This window comes from Nannospalax galili, unplaced genomic scaffold, assembly GCF_000622305.1.
Source record: "Nannospalax galili isolate Female #2095 unplaced genomic scaffold, S.galili_v1.0 scaffold207, whole genome shotgun sequence".
Classification (NCBI taxonomy): Eukaryota; Metazoa; Chordata; class Mammalia; order Rodentia; family Spalacidae; genus Nannospalax; species Nannospalax galili.
Genome location: NW_008358517.1, coordinates 6,115,463 through 6,130,504, shown reverse-complemented (window position 1 = coordinate 6,130,504; position 15,042 = coordinate 6,115,463). Strand labels below are relative to the sequence as shown.

The 15,042-nt window shown below is 40.2% G+C and overlaps 1 non-coding gene across 1 annotated transcript; it reads right to left on the bottom strand.

The window, feature by feature from the left end:
- Positions 1-5,543: 5,543 nt before the first annotated feature.
- LOC115068204 lies at positions 5,544-5,677 on the bottom strand. The gene has a single exon (XR_003847580.1). It is a non-coding gene; the product is annotated as a small nucleolar RNA SNORA5 (small nucleolar RNA).
- Between the last annotated feature and the right edge of the window lie 9,365 nt (positions 5,678-15,042).

Here is a 15,042-nt window from a genome sequence, read left to right as displayed (position 1 = left end):
ATTGGTACTTGGTGGGGATATATTATTTTGGTATTTCATGTTACTATTTTTTCTCTGTGACTTTGACAGGTGAATTTCTTTTGTAGTTTCTGATTCTTGTGTGAGACTCAAGCCTTTAAGTTTAGGTCTGCTTCTTTTTGTGAACTTTCTGTGTCTTTGTGGTTTACATTTGGGGCATGTAAAGCTGGTTTGTCTAAGCTTCTGGTTCTCTCTTTTGATTTTATATTGGAGTGGCCAGATTGCTTTTGTCTTCAGGAGTTCCCACAGAGGCTCAATTTTGATGAGGATCAGATGCTCTCAGGCTTTCTCCTAAGGTCTGGATCCCTCCAGGAATGATTTTGGCCTCAGGAATTTGGGGGTTGGACTGCCTTGGGAGCTGGGCCCAGGAAAAATGCTGGTCTAGGGCAGCTGGTGGCTGTTCCACCCAGATATGCAAAGGCAGATGGGGGCGGGAAGTGGCCCCAAGGGCTCCTGGGGACTGCACTGAGGAGCTGGCTTGGTCTGGTTGCAAAGGATCAAGAAGAGGAAAGATCAGCCCAGGCATCCAGGAAAGAGGCTGGTGGGTGGTGCAGGCCCAGGGAAGGAGAGGGAGGTGAGGAGGGCCAGGCCCAGAAGCGGTGCTCCTGGGGACCAGAGAAGGCACTGAGTTGGTCTGGATGCAAAGGATCAGGAAGCAGTGGTGGTTATCCAGGTGTTTGGGGCGCCAAGGCAAGGAAAGGTACAGGACCCAGGCTAGGAGGAGAGACTTGCAGGGCAGATGGGAGGGTGAATGAGGCTGGAGGAGTCAAGGTGAGGAGGGCGCTATGGACTTACCCAGGAGAGAGAGGCCTGTAGGTCAAAAAGAGGCCTCCGGGTTGTGCAAGCCCAGGGAAGCAGAGGCTTATTTTTATTTTTATTTTGTATTTTTTTTTTAGCATTGCCTTAAAAAAAATAACATTATTACACTGAGATTTCTTTTGCATAGATTGGAGAATTTCGAAAGGGAGTGAATGCCAAATTCACATTACAACAACAGTGATAAATTTCACAGTGTTGTTGGTGCTTGATAGTACAGTTTTGTCAATAAATGATACTCAAAAATTATGGTAGACATATAGACTTGTGAATTTACATTCTAAAATACAAATTCATATTTTTAGCTTGAGAATTATATCAGTTTAGTTATTATAGTACTTGTTTAACTTTCCAGACTGCAATTTTTATCTCTAGAAGTTCAATTAGGTATTTTACATTTTCCATAAGGCCCAGGTGAAGGTACACTGGTACTGTAGTAAAATAGCAGAAAAATAATGGAAAACCTATTTTTGTCTGGGAATGGAAGAGGTTCAAGGTCAAGGCCTGGATGCCCAGGACCATGTGTGGAATCAAGACCACAGCTGACCCTCAGGGGAGGTTGGAAATCCATTCCAGAGAATCAGTCCTTCTGACTAGAATTCACATATTGGAGACCCTCCCTGCATCAGCCCTATACAGAGGCAAAGCCTCAGGGGAGGGGATTGTGGGAAATGCCGCCACTCAGAGGAGGCTGAAACTGCTGCCCAACATCGGGAAGGCCTGCAGTCTCCAGTCTGCTCCACCATCAGCCTGTCACTAGGAGAATGTGGAACTGTGGCTCACTGTTGGGGACTAATGCTCGAGTCTCATGTGAGAGGAACACAGCTCCAGGCTCATGGGAGGGGGCCACCACTCTTGCTCACAGGAGGGGACCACAGCTCCAGGTTCATAGGAGGGCACCACAGCTCTGGGTTCACGGGGGGAAAATCACAACTCTGGCTCACAGGAGGGGATAAGAGCTTCAGGTTCACAGGAGCCAGGGGTTTTATTTTAATTATGTGTATATGTGTGCATCTGTATGTGGGTTTGCATACATGAATGCAGTGCCTGTGGAAACAAGAAGGTGTTGGGTCTCCTGGAGTTGGAGTTACAGTCAGGTTAAAGCTTCCTTACTGTTTTTAACCACCGAGTCACTTCTCCAGCCCCTATTTATTTTGGGGGATAAGGTCTCTGGGATATGGACTGGTCTTGAACACACTATGTAGGTGGATCTGTACTTCTGGCCCTTCTGCCTCAGTCTTCTGAGTGCTGGGATGATAGGCAGGAGCCACCGCACCCAGCTAGATCTCCATTTCTTTTGTTTGAACCCTGGAGATTTGTTTTTCCCTCTCCAAGTGTCATATTTCCACGATTCTTCACATTCCTTGTAGTTTTTGTGCATTTGAAGAAGAGTCACTGTTATTTTTTTAGTCTTTACCAAATGACTTTGATGGGGAAAATCTTCACTAATCAAATTTTGGGGGCTTCTCAAGTCTTTTCTGTGGGAATGTATGTCCCCCCTTGTACCTACTTTTGAGGTAGAATTTTCTGAGTTGTTTGTCTTCTTTCAGTTTTGTAGACTTGTGTTCATCACTGCAGGCCATCCATTTCTTTCCTTTAGAACAGTGCCCTGGAAGATCAGGGTGTCTGATACATTTCCTCTCAAGGAAATGTGTCAGGGTTGTGATTTCTTCAATGCTTTCACATCACTTCCAGTTGTGGCAAGCCTCTGACCCTTCTCTTTGTTCGCAGCTGCCCTTCTGCATTCAAATTCTGCCAGTTCTTTTAAAGCTCTGGGTGAAGCAGAACTCAAGCTGGTCCCTCAAGCAGCATGCTTTAATGCCAGGGTCGCCTGAACAAGAAGGCTGACACTTAAATTTAGTTTAGTTTTTTAAAAGTTTGCTTTTGTTGAATTTTTTGTGTCTTTCATATAGAACATCTCAATCAATCTTAATCATCTTTATACCCCTGTCCCCAGTGGCATCCTTCCATACCCCCCCACCCCCAATGAAGTCCATATATTCTGTCATCCCTGTTAAGGCCCACTGTATCAAGTCAGTGTCCCCAGCTGTTCCCCAGTGCTAGTCCATCCACTGAGTCTAGTCAGCCTATCTAGAGTTCCTTGTTTTAGGAGGATCAGCTCTTCTTCATGTAGCAGGGATCAGTTGCCAATATTTGTTCAGGTAAGATTGGGTCCTGCTGCTCATTTTCCCAGCTCTATCCTGGGTTTTTGTCTGCTTGAGTTTGCTTGGGACTTATGTATGCTGACACCATTGCCATAGAATCAGATGAGCAGGTTCCCAGGAGCTTGTAGGACTCTCTTTCCATATGGTCGTGTGCCTCCTCCCTGGCTCTTACAGTCTCTCAGGCCCCTCTTCCATAAGGCCTTGAGTGAGTGAAGTCTAATAAAGTAGTCCTATCCAAGGACCAGCATTCAGCAAACTCTTGATCTCTATGCTTTAGCCATTTGTGACCTTCTGTGTTCCTGGCCCTCCACTGCATGAGGGAGCTTCATTAATGAAAATCGAGAAATTCATTAGTGTCCTCTTCTTTACACCTGTTCTATGTTGTAGAGGTTGCATTGTAGATGTGTCACTTAAGCCTGGGCAATTCATAGATAATGTCTGTGTGTGGCCAGTTGTAGTACTTGGTAATAGTCTCCAAATGTTGCAAAATGAGCTCTTTGATGAGTGGTGACTGGGATATTTGTCTGTAAATATAAGGATACATATTTTGTACATAATAAGAAATCACATTAATCTAGCGATGTGATAGTCTTGGGCTTTTCTCTAAGATCTATAACCTCTCTGGCCGTATGTATTTGGTTATGCTTACAGTACCACACTTGAGTTTTTTTTTCATTGAGTGAGACTTTAGTCCAATTAGGTAGCTGTTGATTGCCTCCAAGATAAAAGTGCCATTACTGCACCAATGTCCTATGCTGTGCCTGCCACTGATGTGGTTATTTGGTTTTGAAACTGGTGTTGGACCATAGATTGGTGCTGTCACTTGGCCCTTTCACAGCACTATTCAAAGCTATGAGAGCTAGCCTTCAGGGTAGGTGGTTTAAGGTCAATTCCAGCTCTATTGCTCCAAATCCTGTGTCCAAAGTATGTTCTGTCTTCAGCAGTAGGGTCTTACCTTCAAGTTCTGGGAGGCAGTCAAGGGCTGCAGCAATAGCCTGAGTAATTTTGGGAGTCTCTTGGACTACCCTGGTCAATAACTCAAAGGAAGGTTTCTCCTGTCTGGCACTGTTTCTTGTTATGTAGCATTTAGCTATACAGGTGGACTCATATAGAGATAATGTGTGTGAGAGAGAGGAGAAATAAATAATGCTTAGCTAGTTTTAAAAAGCCAGAGGGAATCTTATTAGTCACACAATCTAATGACAAATTACACATAAATTTGGTTTTTAAGAGTGTGCCCAAACTCAGAGACACACGTTCCCCCAGACATCTCTTGGAACCGTCTGTCTGCTGGAACTGCGCTGATGGAATTGTCTCTGGAACTTCTTTCTAGAACTGTGTTCCTGAGTCAGGTCCCACCCATAGTTTTATTCAAAATGATTTTTAAGGTTTTAATTGGGGAAGTACAAGTTTGGCTCCACCCTAATCTTAACAGACCATCCAGCCTTTTCATCCCTAGTTCTAGAATATCCATTAACTCAAGGTCAGTAGTCCTTTCTAACCTCCACTGTGTGCAGTGGAGATGGATGTCCACCCTTTCAGTGCTTTAATATGTTAATTCTCAAGCACAACCACATTCAGTCATTCATTATCTTTTTTGGGTGGAGTACTAAATGGAGGTTGCCCAGGAAACAAGATCAAGTGCCAGATCACAAGACACCAGAGCACATGGTTTTTCTGGGGTTAATTAAAAGTCATTAGTTCGGATTATGTTCATTTATAAAAACCATTCCTACAGGGGTGCATGCCCCTCTCCATGCTCTTCTCCTGGGGGGAGACGTCACAGTCTGAAGTGGACTCTTGACAGTGAGCTCTGCTAACCAGACCAGGGTCTTTCATGGAACTCTTCCCAACAATTTCAATGTACATTCAATGTGCATCATCTCAGTCTTCTGTTGGTGTCGGGCATGGCAGTTTCTTCACCAGGAATCCTCTCATGCAAGAGTTTTGGTCTGAGTATCATTGTAATTTACATTCAGTGTTTCTGTTGGGGAGCAGGGGCTGGGACTTCCCATTCCACCATCGTGTTGATGTCACTCTTGCTTCCACTTTCTGCTGTCAAGGGCCAAAAGCAACACACACACACACACACACACACACACACACACACACACCCCAAAACAAACATCAAGAGTTCTAAGGAGGGTTAAGCCTACTGGTTAGAATAGAGAAAAACTGTATTTTATCTTCCAATCAAGAGAAATTAAGAAAGTGAAGAAGGTTGGAGAGATGGTTTAGCCATTAAAATCTTAGGCTCACAACCTAATCTTTAAGAAAGAAGAGAACTCAGATGTGAAGAGAGAGAGAGAAAAACAAAAAACAGAAGAGGGGGAGACAAAGCAGGGAGAATAAAAAATATTCTCTTGTGGAGATTTCTGATCGTGAATATAACATATTGTTTTATTTTTATACAAAAATGTCTTTGAAGTAGAATCTGAGTAATATATCAACTGTGTATTTCACTGAACTGAGTGAAAGGGATAACATAGATTCTTTGGCCAATTTTAAATCTCTGGCAGAAGCGAATTTTTTTTTTTTTTTTCTTGGTGCCTGTGACCAAATTTATCCCTGAGCCGAGGCAAGGGGTACAGGGCCTGTGAATCACAATATTTCTATGGCAGCCTCTTGGGTCAGTGCCTGTCATCAGTAGTGTGGGCACTGAATTTGACATGGCTACAGGAGCAAAGTTTTGAATTATGTGAAAGTTCATTTGTTCCATAGATTGAAGGAACCCCCCCCTCCATTTAATGTTTCAGAGACAATCAGACTGAAATACACTTAGTGGTCATGAACTCTTAAAATGGATGCTGCCTCATTTTCATCTGTTAAAACAGCAAAGCGTTTAGTCTCGTCTGATTTACTTTGTCTGGATAACGTTAAGATCATACATGTAACTGAAATAGTTGATAAACATGGAATGTGCCACACAAATGTCTGTATTTCTGGAGTGTAATTCAGTGGTCATGCATGAGGAAAGTCCTATAGATTTTGATATTAACTAATTTATGTAGAAAACTGTGCTGATAAAATAATCAATTTCAGAGTATTATAATGTCACTTTTTAAATTTTTTACTTTATTTTATGTGTATGTGTGTATTGCCTCCATGTAGGTATGTGCACTCGTGTTGTGCAATGCCCGTGGAGGTCAGAAGAGGCTGTCGGATCACCTGGGACTGGAGTTACAGGCAGTTGTTAGCTGCCATGTGGATGCTGGGATTCGAGCCTGGGTCTTCTGCAAGAACAGTCAGTATTCTTAACCGCTGAGGCATCCCTCCAGCCCCTATAATGTCACTTTTTTGGGTATACATTCATTATACATAGCAATGGGCATCATGAAGACTTTTCCACACTTGCATATACCTTGACCATATTCATACCATACCTTCCCGTTTCTACACCTCCCCCTTCCTGTTCATCTCTTTCATTCCCCGTCACAATTGCTTCTATCATGACATACATTCCTAAATGATTTTATATATGTACAAAAGTATGATCCACAAGTGAGAAAGAGCATGCCACACTTGTCTCGGTCTGACTTATTTCCTTAATAGGATGATCTCCGGTTGAATCAATTTTCCTACAAACAACATAATTTTGTTCTTTATGGCTGAATTGAGCTCCATTGTTCATTTGTGTAACACACTTTCTGTATGTGCTCATCTGTATGTCCCTGGTTACATAACTTGGCTATTGTGAATAGTGGTGCAATAAAAAGGTGCGTGTGAGTAGCTATGTGGTATGTTGACTCAGAGTCCTTTGGGTGCGTATGCAGAAGTACAGCTGAGTCATATGATGGTTTTAAGTTTTAGTTGTTTGAGGAACCTCCATACTACAGTCCCTAGTGGCTGCATTAACCCATCAAAAGTGTGTAAGGGTCCCGTTTTCCTAGTCATTCTGACTGGGATGAATGGAATCTCAACATAATTTTATTCTCCATTTCCTTGATAACTAAAGTATGATGAGCATGTTTATTGGTCGTTTGTACTTCATCTTTTCAGAATTATCTGTACATTTCATTAGCTGATTTATTCATTAGATTGTTTGATTTTCTGGTGTCTAGTTTTGTAAGTGACATATGTATGAGATATTGACCCTCTATCAGATGTATAGGGAGCAATGATTTTCTCCCATTCTCGAGGCTGACTCTTCCTTCATTCAACTGATTGTTTCCTTTGCTGTGCAGAAGCTTTTTAATTTCATGCAACCACAGTTTTCAATTCTTGCTTTTATTTCTTGAGTAATTGGAAATATTTTCAGAAAGTTCTTGCCTCTATCTTGAAGTGTTTCCTCCTAATAGTTTCAGATTTTCAGGGCTCATATTAAGATTTTTGGTCTGTTTTTAGTTGAGTTTTCTACAGGATGAGTTGTCGATCTAGAATGGCTGCTGATGTCTCTTGTCCCTGACTTGCCAGGTCTTATTCCTAGAAGCTTTCTTCCATGTCCTTAGCCTCTTTCTGCCTCAGTGCACTTTAGTACATGTCTTATGTCATTTTCTTCTCATTTTTTTTGTGTTTGTATTTATTGTATTTAATGATTTCACACACAAAATATTCCAAAAATATTTATCTTGATTTATTTCATAATATTTAAATTAAGAACCTTTGGTGCCATTAACATTGTTGAAACACTTTGAGGGAACATTATGACAGAAAAGGACTCTATAATGCTTGTTAAGGAATCCCAAAACAGAATATGTTGGGATTAATGTAACTGAATTCCAAAGTGGTACAGCTCTGATACTGGCACTCTTTCCTAAATTAAGATAATTCTTATAAGAAAATTAAAAATTAACACAATTCTGATCCCAGGAAATATACATCTCTGATTTTGGCAAATGAGAGCATGGTTAGCCCAAATAATGAATTAATTAATCAAATTATAGTTTCCTGCTATCAAGTACACATGACTACTAGATATGAGTATTTAAATTTCAAAAAGCAAAGTATTTTAGTGACTTTCTTCAGTAAAGATATTTGTAAAGAGAATATATTGGTTGTGTGAAAGGGGGCACTTAGTAGCTTTAAATAAAGTTTTTGTCATAAATATGTGAAATGATTACCAAATATCTATCCAATTCTTGCTGATTGTGCCCATTTGTTTCCAAACTCCTTTCTTTAGTTAGGAGTAAAATTTACCCCAAATTATAAATTCCAAATCAATAGCATGTGAATTGAGGGAAATCTAGCCAAGCTCATTTCAGAGTTTACATACACATAAACTGGGAAAAAGTCACACGTCATAACTCAAAATCAGTCACACTCACTTTCAAAAATATTTCCATTAAGAAGGAATAAAAATGCAATTCCTTGGGATGACTACTGCCTCAAGTTAAAGAACTCTATTCTTCTCTAGTATTGTGGATTGTGCTTATAAAAATAAACTTATAGATCCAAGGTGTCATTGTTTCTGTTTCACATAGAGTAACTTGGATCAACCAGCTGATGCGTCTTGCATAGGTTGGGTGTGCATAAACTTTCTTGAACTCCAGTTTTCTCTAAACTTCAAAGCTTCTTGCTTTTGAATCCTGTTTACTTTCAACAAAACGTGACTACTTTCTTCAAAGTAAACAAGCAGGCTATAAAAAGCCTCATAAGTCATCTTGGGATTTAGAAAACTCTTACCAAACAAAAACCCTAATGGGTTCAGTGTTCATGATTCAAAAACATACAGATTGAATTTCCCTTAAAATATACATGAGCTTAAAAGTGAAGGGTGAAAGTGGTTGGCCAATTGTACTTGAGGTTTTGTGGGAGCTGAGACCTTGAGAAAGGTCCTGAGATGCCTTTCCATCCTTAGCTTCAACCAGGTTTTCCAGGGTAGCATGAGTTCCATAGCGTAACAGTTGATGTGCATACATACCTTGAAGTGTCCCCATGCGTGCTGCACAAGCATCAGTAAATATCAAGGGAAAGTTGGTGATATACAGTCTAGATAATTGCTTCCTTTTCATGAAAATATCAACAAACATCATTTATTGCTCAAGATAGAAGTGCATGATCTTTGATTCTGTTGTAAGCATAATAAAATTATGACCTCTAGTAAGCTAATCTGATGCAGGTGATATGTTTCATTAGTTTAGGGAATTTTCCACTGTCATATATCTATTATCTTTCTCTTTTGAAGCAGAAATGCATATAAATATTCCATTTGCCCAGACTATAGGCACCACCTTATTCTTTGATTGTGAGTTTATATTTCTCCTCAATAGTATACTGGTAAGGTATTGAGACAAATTTTGGTAAGTGACCTGTGAAACTGATCACATCTTTTTTTGAAATAAGGTCTTGCCATGTAGACTAGGCTGGCCTGTAACACACTATGTAGCTCAGAATGACCTTGAACTTGCGATCCTTCTGCCTTGGACTTCTATGTTGATCATAATTTTTATGGGCATTCTTAGTTTATCTTGGAGCTGATGTGAAGAACCGTGTAGCATACGTAGTGTGTGTATATGCTAATTATAATTCCTAATGTTAAGATGAGATCACTCAGTTAAATGAAATGTTTAATGTGGTAATGGTTGTTTTCATTCTGTAAACATTGCTTGCAAGATGATACTTAGTTTGGAATAGAATTGTTAAAAGAATGCACTGAACAAACCCTCTCTGGATGTGACATAGGATGCACATATTCAGTCCAATAGGACACAAAGGAAGTCCAGGATGCTGGATCAGAAAAGCTGTGTGTGAGCTCTCCCTGGAGTCTCCTGGCTGATCATGAGGTGAGGACCAGAAACACTGTATCCAAGGGAGCAGGGATAATTTAACCTTTCTTTCTCATTGTTCAGCTGCTTAATTCTATAGCTTTGTGGTTTCAAGTCTAGAAAGTCTTGACCTATGAAATTCAAACGAGGTGTTTAGAAACACATTTTGAAAGAAATTAAGTTTTAAGATGAGATGCGTCATCTGCAATGGAATTTCTGTATAATTGAGGATGAGCTAGGTGAAAATTTCTTTTCAAAGTTTCTTGCAGCTTCACACATTTGAGAAAAAACTGAAAACAATTTTAAGGATCTGGAGAGAGACAAGAGATATTTTCATACAAAACAAGTCTAGAAAACTTCTGCACATAACCAGGTATACCAGGTGCTGAGATATAAACACAATCCTCATGTCTCTGTGTTGTAACACAACTAATGTTTATTTTCTACCCCTTTTGTGGACTGTCTGAGGATTATACCCCCACACAGCCTTTACCCTTACTCTGTACCTAGGCTGCACTTACAGGCCATCATAGCAGGAGGAAACAAAGAAGTTGCTACACACACGAAAAATACAGACACAGACATAGACACACAGACACACAGAAACACACACACACACACACACACACACACACACACACACACACACAGTTTGGTCTGCTCAAATTTTGAATCACAGGGCCACAATGCAGGAGGTGCAGTTTTACATGTGACCAGAAGGGGGAGCTGGGAAAGTTATGAACCACCCCAAATGGTCAGGACACATTTATAGATTTATAATCTATGAAAACTGGCTTAATTTTTCACCATCGTATTTATTTACTCATTGTTTTATGTCTCCAAAATATGTTATATGAGAAGTGAGAGACTTAGGCTCTTGGAGAGTATGTGTTATCCTCAGATAGGCAGAGAGTCATGGCTCCTCACAAATAATGGGGTAGTTGACCAGAGAAAGCCATTTTCAGAAATGGAAAAACCTTTACTTCATTTATATACTTAGGAGCTTTTTTGGCACACTGACATTTTCTTCAGAGGAAAAATATTCTGTGGGCAAGTTCAGAAGTTCCATGTTGAAATGTGTTTTGAAATGAAAGTCATGCCCATGATAGTTATTTCAGTGAATGGTGAAAGCATTGCTCTGGTCCCCACAGGGTTACTTATGATTAAACATTACTACAGAATATGTTTGTGAAATTTGCCTTACATACATTTTAGAAAGTTTGAATCTTAACTTGGTTTAATTCTACTGGGCTAACTTCAGAATACACAGTCACTTTAGTCCCCTTTTCTTAATATCTTTTCCCTCTTTCTATTTACCTCTAATTTAAATTAATGGAATACTTTTTTCTCTTTTAAAATGTATTTTATTCTAATTTTATGTGTAAGTGTTTTATCCGTATGTATATAAGTACACCTGGGTCATGCAGTACCCATGGAGGCCAGAAGAGGGGATTGAATCACTTGGAACTGGGGTTATGGACAGTTGTTAGCTGCCATGAAGGTGCTAGGAACCAAACCCTGCTCCTCTGCAAGATCAGCCAGTGCTTTTAACCGCTGAGTCATCTTTTTATTCCTGCAACACTTTTTTCAAATTAGATTGCTATACGATTATTTTAATGTGTAGTAATAAGCCTATCTTGTAAATAGACAAGGACACAAAATACTAAGATGTATACCATGAAGTACAATTATCATTTGATATAGTTAATTATACATATTAAGGTATGTTTGGTGTCTATGTTGTTATGTTAGACCCTGTCAAAAAGTTAATAAACTTAAAACTGCTCTTTTTCACAAGGAGGTTGAAATTATAATAAACAATTGGTTGAAACTTGAGCCAAGAAAAAGACAATAGAAAAATACTTAGAAGGACAGGACACAAAGTACAGCATAAGGTAAAGTGTAGGAAGTGCAGTTTTGTATACAAGTCCAACGACTCCCCGTGGAAAAAAAACAACTAACATATCCTTGAACAATGGTTCTGTTTGCAAATCTATTCTGGGATCCAATTAAAGTTGGGTCTACAGACAGATTATAGTGTACTCTCGATTTGTTTAAAATTCAAATGCCGAAATAGAACATGCTTTCATTGCCACAGTTAAAACAAATGATTTCTGAGATTATATAATGAAACCAAGAAGGTCTAAGTCAAGAGGCTGCACACCATGTCCTGTGCTCGAGGCTAATCTTCTGTTCACGAGGCAGCTGCATGCTTCCCTGTTGAGGAGAGCTACTACTTGATAAAAATCCACAAAGACTCTTATAGTTGGAAACTCTTTCCCCACACGTGAGTTCTCCCAGTGCTCTATCAGGAAGTGTGTGGTGCTTGTGATAGGGAACTGGGGGGAGTTGAATGAAGAGTGCTTACAGGGAGAGGAAAAGGTGATGATAAAGAACGAGGGATTCAGATCAGGCTTTGTGTATCCAGAAAGCGTGAAGAGAAGGAACAGCAGCTGAAGGGGATCCTCTGGAAGCAGGGCAGGGGCTTCAGGTAGAGCACACTTATGTTAAGCTTAAGTGTGAGGGAGCCATGGGAGTAAATACATAGTGTGTGGCCTTCTTGATTTCTGATCCCTTACTAATTAGCACCGTGTCTTAGCCAAACCATCCAGAAAAGAGAGGGAAAGAGGGCTTCATTGCTGCAGTCCGTAAAGACCAAAGTGTAGGCTCACAGTGGGTATAGGAAAGCAAATGAAGGAATACTACATGGAATTCTAGCACTGGTGCATTTGTGGCCTTGGAATTCCTATTTTCTTCAACTATGAAAATATTACATGTACAACAACTCCTGTTCAGTCTTATTGGGGATAGTTAAATAAAAAAGAAGGCAAGGTTAGAAATTGGAAAGGTGAGAAAAGGTCAAGTTACAAAGAGTTGAGGTTTTACCATGTTATTCTGTGATTCAATGTGAGGAAGGGAACTGCCCAGAAGCGAACTGGGGCAGAGTGGGGGTGGTACTGAGTGCTGGCCAGAGGCTTGCGTCCTGGAACAAAGCCATCTGAAGATGGAGGCTGAGGGCTGAGCTTGTGGGAGGAGGGAGTTAGATAGCAGGAAAGAATCTACATCATGTGTTCTGAGCTGTAGAACACAGCTAAGAGGAACTCAAGCTGTCAGTGTTGGGAAACTGAAGAAAAACCCACCTATGATGCTGCAGGCTCACTTAACACCATTCAGGCATTTTTCTTTTCTTTTAATATTTTGATTAAATTAATTAATTAATTTAGATTCTAAATACAATCAAAATCTATTGTATGAAATTAGCAAATGTTCAATAAAAAGGAAAAAAACACACACACACTCTAGAGTCAAATTTGTGTCCCCCAAATGCCCTTTGCTGTGGGTCCATCCACTGTAGCCCAGTTAACCCACCAAGAGTAATACCTTAAAAATGACAGACTTCCAGCAGCCATCAGTTGCCAATTGTTGCTCAGATAAGGCTGAAATTTCTAACCCACCTCCTAACATTTATTCTGGCACTTTGACTGGTTTGAGCTGATATAGGACTTGTGCATGCTGTCGCCATGCTGTAAGTTCATATGAGTAACTGGCCAGTTGTCTAGAGAATTCTGTTTCCTTGTGGTCATCCATCACCTCTGGCTCTTACAATCTTTTCACCTCCTCTTCTGCAATGGTCCCTGATTCTTGGGAGGTGAAAGTTTGGTATAGGTGTCCTATTAAGAGATAAACAGTCTTCAACCTCTTATTCTCTGCATGTTGTTCAGTTGTTGGTTTCTGTACTAATCACCAGCTGCATGAGGAAACTTCTTTGCTGAGAGTTGAGAGATGCAATTACCTATGGATATAACAAGTCATTAGGAGTCAGTCTAATACTCTATTCAGCAGAATAAGAGTTTTAGGCTCTCCTTTGGCCTGTGTGGTCACAGGTTCTTAGGCCTGATTTCAATGTCAGATATGGGCTGCATCTTAAATCTAATTGGAAAGTGGTTGGTTACTCCCATAATATTCATGCCACTATTGCACCATAGGGCATATCATGTCAGGCCAGTTGTTGTTGAAGCAGGCAGGATTCACAGCTGGGTAAGGTTGATATTAATTTTCTCTTTCAGTAGCATGCATAGCAGCCTTCAAGAATTATGAAAGCTAGTCAGTAGGGATGAAAATTTGTAGTCAGTTCCAGCTTGATTTCTCCTTTTTTTTTCCTATGGTTCATGTATGCACTGTATTCAGCAATAGGGTTTTACCATGCAGTTCTGGTGGGGAACCAAGAGCAGGGGCAATGACCAGTATTGTTTGAAGGTATATAGGACCCCCTGGTCAAACTCTTCAAAGGAGGGAGTCCATTCATTTAATAGCCCATGGTGTCTAGAAAGCTTCTATCATTGGTTTCCATATGGCTTTTTCTAAGTTAACACTACAGACATCCAGTCATTTTTTTTCCATCTGAAGTATCTACATTTCATCTGGGACTCTAATGGGGCACAGATATCCTTGCAGATGGTTTAGCACTGTGGAATCTGAAAAGCTTGGTCACTGCATGAAAAAAACAGAGCAAGGAGGCTTTGAGATCCATATTACCAGCCGCACTTGCTAACTAAGTTTTGAAACTGTAGAAGAATCCCTGAAGTAGGTAAAGCAGATAGACACTTTTCTTAAAAGCAAGTCCTGATGGCAAGACTTGGGTCATGTACAGAGGCGTTCTGCTGGGAATGTGGCTGGGGTGGGCCTGGGGGTGTGCATCCAAGGCCCTTCTGCACCTTTTCACCCCAGCCTCTCAGGATATTTCTCGAATGCCATCCCTCCTTCTAGCTCTTTTTCCCCAAGTACTTTTCAGGCAAATAATATTTAGAAGTGCTAACTGACATAAAGGGGCAATGGCTAAACAGAAATTAGTTCCTAATGTCAGGCTGAGGTGAAAAAAACACCATGAGTATTCTCTTGTTGGGGTGTCTTCGTTGAATATTAGTGATTGTAGAGTATGCATGTTTGATTATGTTTGCTATTTTGCTCTCTAACTGTACTTCTCCATAAGATCTTAAACTTCTCAAACCTGACTATTACAATGTGGGTATTGGAGGGGGTTCATGCCTTGGGATTATCAGCTTTGAGGTTTATGTGAATAGTTATCTCTAAAAATGGACACACAAACAGGTGCATTGTAATGGTGCTGGTTGGATTTTACTGAGTGCTATCTTTTTATGTGAAATTCTGACATTGTCATATTTAGGATTTTGTGACATTTTACTTTTCCTTCAGATTTGATGCCATTCACTTTTTAATCATGGTCTATATTCGTGGACTCTACATATCTTTCATCTTTAGTCAAAGGACTATCACTGATTGAGGTTGCCACTGCTGTCAAGGAGAATAGGATCCGAAAA